Below are 6,055 nucleotides of genomic sequence, written 5' to 3'. Positions count from 1 at the left end.
ACCGGCGCTGACCGGCGATAGGGCTGCTGCTGGCTCCCGCTTCCGTTTCACTGATGGGCTCTGCGCCGCACCTTCGGCCTGACAGGCTCAGACTCTGCAATCGCCTCTGTCCCCATCAAATCTTTGCAATTTCTCTGCGTAAAATGAATTTTAAATCACAGAATCATTTCGTTTCGACGACTGGGTCAGCAGTCCACAGTGGCGCTTCATGGCATCTCCATTTTGTCCAGTATTTTATCACTGAACAGGCTTTGGCAAGCAAAGGACTGAGCCCTGCCCCTGTCCCAGAGCAGGCACGGTGAGTGCTCGTGGCTAGACTGAAGAGAASTCTGGCTATGCATTGGAAGGTCTTTGGGTCGTCTCTGCAGCCCATTTTGGTGGCAACAGTTTTCCACTGCTTGGGTAGTGTCTAAACATAGTAAAAGCCCTAATAACTGGCAGTGTGCCATCTGCTTTGTGTTGAAGGGGGCTGAGTCTGAACATGACCAAAATACACATTTCAAAACCCTRTTCCTGCTTTGATAGAAGTACATCTCATAGCCCATGCGGCACTGACAAAAGGCCACTGTGCTACATCTGCTCCAGTGCCTGGACAGCAAGTGACAGCCATGAACAAGTTGCTTTGCACAACAAAGAAAATCCTGTGAAAACCAGTTTAGAAGCCTGAAACAAGACTGAGACTAGAGTTATGATTTCATTGTGTACAACAGATGGAGACTTTAGAGCACAGAGCCACTAATCTATGGATTACAGACTCCTTAATTATAGACTAACATTTAACACTTATGAGAGGCACTTCACCAACACAGGGATCTTGCAAGTCTGTGCTCAACAACTGAATGTCATTTTAGGGATAACTAGGGAAGGCACAAAGATTGAAAAATGTCACTGTACCATCTTCTTGCTCATTTGTATCTTCAAATGCTGCATAGARTTCTGGTCTGCTGCAGATCTTGAAACTAGGAGGTGTCTAGTGGGCTTGATGTGCCCTTAAAATGCAGGACCCCAGCTGAACTGATGCCTTATCAATCAGGCTAATCTGAAATAGAGGCCAGACAAACTTCAGAGAATGAGAATAGACAACTTTAATACAGGCCTAACAGTCCTACGGGTACATTAGGGCAGACAAGGCCTCCTCCTCCCGAGGCTGCACCCAAAATGGACCCCAAGTCACGAGTCATCTTTGATAAGTTCTGCCTTATTAACATATTGGGTCTTAATTCTCCAATGATCTTTTCAGGTGATGATGTCAACCACCCCAAACTTGCTCCCCCCAACTCACTGTTGTTTCCATATTTTGGGGCTCTGAGGCAGCGAGGTGTCCTTGGATTCATGCTCAGAGAGGGATTGTTTCGTCTAAAGATGGGAGAACGGTGGTGTTTAGTGCTGTACTGGAGAAGTAAAAGAATACAGAATGCATGAATGCATGAAAATGAAAGAATGCATGAAAATATAGAAACTAAAAATCCTAAGGCATCAGAATGAAACAGGCTCATTCACATCAGGCACTCCCTTGGGGACTGATTGGCTGTCAGTCAGTCACATTTCTCAATATAAAAAGAGAGCCTCCAAAAACCAGTAACAAATCTTCAGCATYTCCAAATACAAACCTCATTACTGACCATAATACTAATCCCAGTATGGTCCCGTTTTATTGAGTTCTGGCCTTGGAGCAGATAAAAACACWATTGCCACTCCTTTGTGCCTATTTTGGTCTCAGTCAGTTGTACAATAATCCATGTACCGAGATGTACAGAGCCCATAAAACTAGCTCTACACTTAACTGATACATTTGGGYCCTGGGACACAAGAACTAAAATAAATTGGCAACCAAGCAGATAACCCCATTGTCATGGGCCTAACAAGGGTCGTCTATAAACTAAGGTCAACAACTCCTTTATTCCASATCCCTAACACTAAGAATGCTAATCCACACTGTCAGCCTGTCTGTCTCCACATCATTTGCTGTTTCCAGATCTAAGCRACATGATAATGACTGGGAGACAAAACAGCTTTGGCATCAAAGAACCTGGAGAACCTGCCTAGAGCATGCAGGGCTTTGAGTCCAAAACCCTAACTGACACCTGGTCACTAACMGTGTCTCCTGTCATACCTAAATCAACAAAACTCTTTCGTTTACTTCWGGCCTTATACTGTATCGATTTTCCTCCAAAGCAGCAGCAAATGCACTGACAGGCAMGCAGACCAGGATTTTCAGTCACAGCCTGGTTCTTATGGTACTTACACAGCTTCTTTCATGAATTATACCATGSCATGCAGGGCCATGACAAAAATACACAAACGACAGCTCTGTCTTCTTCACCAGCCTGGCCAAAGTATATTTGACKGATTGCCTCCTCACTGTCACAAGGAACCATAGAAACAAAAAAACAAACATAATCCCTTTAAATCCACTGTAATTCTATTCCACTGTCATCTAACTACTCATTATAGGCTTGTAATCACTGGCACATAATCATAATCACTAATTATCTCTAGATACACCACCTGGTTTTGCATCAGTATGTTCTGAAGCCACAGGCAGGGTGGTTGAAGGCAAGGACACTTTAGGTCTACAATTGTTGGTTAGGTCAAATGCAACACCATGGAAACAAGGAAATCACAGYTTAGTCCTCAAAGTCATTTCTAGAAATAAAAGCAGGCACAGAGGAGAGTAGTTGGATGAGATGAGCTGGAATGAGACTCACAACAGCAGAACATGCTTGGAAGTAAGCATGCATTTGCCATCACAACAGAAGCCAAACACAGAGTGAGAGCAGCCAAGCCAGACTTCACACTTTAGGGAAGATGCTGGATGGTGCCATACAAGGAGCAGGGAACAAACAGGACCAGGTGGAAATAAACTGATTTTGAGAGGCAGAACATGAACTCAGAGGAAGCAGGCTGACTGCTCTTGAAGTGAATCTTGTCGCATATGTCTGGCAGAATATTCTGGGCTTCAAACTTACACAGAATGTGTGTTTTCTTACATAAATCCATATCATCCAGGCCCTAACGGTCCACTCCATACCAAGGCAGACAGCTGTTATGCTGGCTAAAATCTCACCATTCCTGAAACCATGATCCTGAACAAACCCATTGACATGCAAACAGAAGATGTCTGTAAGTTTATTTGGGTTTTCCTAGAAATCTGGAGTYACATCTCTGCATTGGTCCATCTTAACATAAGGTGGCTGAAGCTTACCTCATGCAGAACCTCCAGGGTCACCACTTGTTCCTCCTTGTTAGTTCAGGTGGGTCCAACAGACTCAAGCCAGGCTGCAATATTTGGGGGCTCATACTGATGATCTGAGCTTGTGACCCTCTTGAAAACATTACTTCTGCCTTGTGGGAGCTTTGCATCTGGTGCCTTTTGTCCCTAACAACTTTGTAACTGAGTGACCGGTTTGCATCTGACTGCGAGGCCTGCAGTGCCGCAGGAGTCCTTGGACACTGAGGAGAAGATATTAGTCCTTCCTTGGAGGACCTGGAAAGAGAGAAGGAGAGTCCAGATTCTCCACAGGGCAGTTTTCAGAACTCTTTTTTCACAATTATTTTTTAACATGCTAACTAGCAGCTCATTTCAGGAGGAAAAAAAAATACCCCACATGCTGAAGTGATGGAATTTTCCACAGGGTTTTGTTCAGCACTAAACAAATCTGGRAGCAAAAAGCATTACTGCATTTCAGAAATATTCTTGGAATAACAGGCCACAGAAGATTGTAACTTCCAGCTGTTCGTCAGATTTGTGGTCTGTTAGTATGAAAGACTGACAGTATGCTGAAGTCAGACTGTGTATATTGCTTGAAGTTCCTCCCTCCAACAATRCAATAGCATTCTGCAGCAGAAATTACCACACTATGAACCCGCTTTCCCTGTGGCTTTGGCATGGAAYGGTGAACAAGCTTTTGACAGAGTCAAATGCTTTGCCTTTCTGACTCTGCAGTGGTTTGGCTTTGGTAAAGGGTTTTACTGAAGACAACACCCTGCACACAGCAATTCCCCAAGGACTGATATGCAGAGCGGCCTGGAGGAYCACAAAGGTCTGTCTCATCTTCTAACATGCTATGTCTGAAAGTTTAGAAACTGGAGTTTCTGCTGATGGATGCATCAGCCACTGGTCCTCCCCAGCTGATTGAGGCTGCCTGCCCTTCACAAACGGGCTGTTTCTTGGGGAAAAGAGAGTTCACCCATCTCTGACCTCTGCCTCTAAATGTAAGYRGGACAATCAGATTTTCTTGGCTCYTTCACTGTTTCTTCTGCATTTTTACTTAGCCTGACTTTCCCTGGGGCAYATGAAAGGCAGTGCCAGGGGCTGTCCTGATGTTGCTGCAAGAATTATAGTAGAACAACCCTTTTTGTCTGGCAGCCTCCAAAAGCAGGACACACTTGTAAATCATGATTGCAGARTATGAGAAGGCAGCTGTCACTTTGCATGAAACAAGACAATTYGAACTTACTTTGCAACTTATCATGCTTGTAATGAAGGGATGCAGTTTTATCAAATAATGTAGGAATCATATGGGGGTGAAGAAATCAGTGTTAACCTGCCACTACCACTTCCCTGCTGCTTCCCAGTGCTTCTCCACTGAACTACAGACCTTAGAAGAAAATGAGCTATGAAAGCTGACGTGCATTTGTCATGCCCAAAATCTTATGSTGTCATTACATACTCTACATGTAAAATCAAAGATCTGCTTCCCCCATGACCCACAGGAAAACCAGTGTAAAAGCAYTCTGTATGGATTTGACATCAGGGAAGGAAATGTCCTCACTCRGGGCATGGCTCAAACTTGTCAGCATTGATGAAGGAGGGTGTAAAATCTCACCTAATGTCAACAGTCTTTCCTTCAAATAACAAYATTCTCTAAGTCTAATGAGCATTGTAGTCACAGCTATGGAGCCTGAGATGTTTCCTGGTGTAATGAGCAACTTTCAGGGACACGGGCAGCATTATCTGAACAAGAAGTCACAATCTGGCACATGCTTCATGTTTTTAAAACATTTTCTATTTTTATTATAAATAGAATAATATTGCACAAARCATATGGGAGCTGGGAACCAGCACAGAAGTTTGCCAGCAGAGGAGGCAGAGATTTTCCAATTAAAAAACTGCCCACTACCCTGACAAGTGGAAAATGAATGAGCAAAGTCATCAGAAAATACCCATCAGAGAACAACAATGCCTTGGCAGTGACAGGCCAGATGACTTCATTTGACTTCTCTGTCAATACCTTTGATATCTGAATGATTTAGGCAATTTAAATTCCTCTTCAGACATTTAAAAGATAACAGTAAGGTGAYAGTGTCATGGAGAAAACGCTTGAGAAAGTTAGGCGCTGTGCCTCTCACTGGACACACAGTGCTCAGAGCCTGCGGTAACCTCAGCCCCTCCTCGGGCAGCAGCGGCCAGTGAGGACAAAGAAAACCAGCACGGGGGTTTGAGAGCACGGAAAAAAACGTGCGCCCCAGACGGGATGATTATGTCCCATCTTATTTACTAATCCTTTTACAAAAGGGGATTTGCTTAAAGACCAYTTCCCAGAAGGCTGCACCATTCCTCCATTCATAACCAGAGGGGCTCACCTGGTAACACGACTGATTCCCATTTCTCAGTGTGCCTTAAACTGTTCTTACTCAACTAGAAAGACATGAATCAGAAGCTTGCCACTACACAACTTRTCATAAAACAAATGCTGCTCCCTAGATCAGAAAAGCAGCCTATTTCTATTCCTTCATGATCCAACCAGCAGTGCCCATCTGACAGGCGCAGCTCAGATTCCTGACCCGTGAGGACCAGCACTCCTGTTCTAGGGTCAGGATGTGAACCCAGCCCTCGAGCCCAGGAAAGCCCTGCAGGACTGACAGYTGGCTTTGGTGGGTCCTGTGGCAGCACAAAGCACATGAGCTCACATGCCTACCATCTCCATCTTCTCTGGCCTCAGGCAGGGGAAACAGCCTTCCCACTGCATCCCTTCCCTGATCTCTATCTTCCATCTAGTTTGTRTAGAGAAGCAAGAGAAGAGCTGGTTTGCGAGCAGGGTTTGAAGTTGCA

General features: G+C 44.6%; 1 long non-coding RNA gene across 1 annotated transcript; it reads right to left on the bottom strand.

Annotated features, from left to right (window-relative positions):
* Positions 1 to 39: 39 nt before the first annotated feature.
* On the bottom strand, positions 40 to 3,484 carry LOC130584359 (uncharacterized). The gene is made up of 4 exons (XR_008966505.1): positions 3,206 to 3,484; positions 2,246 to 2,361; positions 1,283 to 1,391; positions 40 to 1,039 (listed from the first exon to the last, which is right to left on the bottom strand). It is a non-coding gene; the product is annotated as an uncharacterized LOC130584359 (long non-coding RNA).
* Between the last annotated feature and the right edge of the window lie 2,571 nt (positions 3,485 to 6,055).

Source organism: Malurus melanocephalus, unplaced genomic scaffold (genome assembly GCF_030028575.1).
Source record: "Malurus melanocephalus ecotype Western Australia unplaced genomic scaffold, MMel_1.1 scaffold_696, whole genome shotgun sequence".
Lineage (NCBI taxonomy): Eukaryota > Metazoa > Chordata > Aves > Passeriformes > Maluridae > Malurus > Malurus melanocephalus.
Note: the sequence above shows the minus strand (reverse complement) of the source record. Positions and strands in the feature narration are given on the sequence as shown.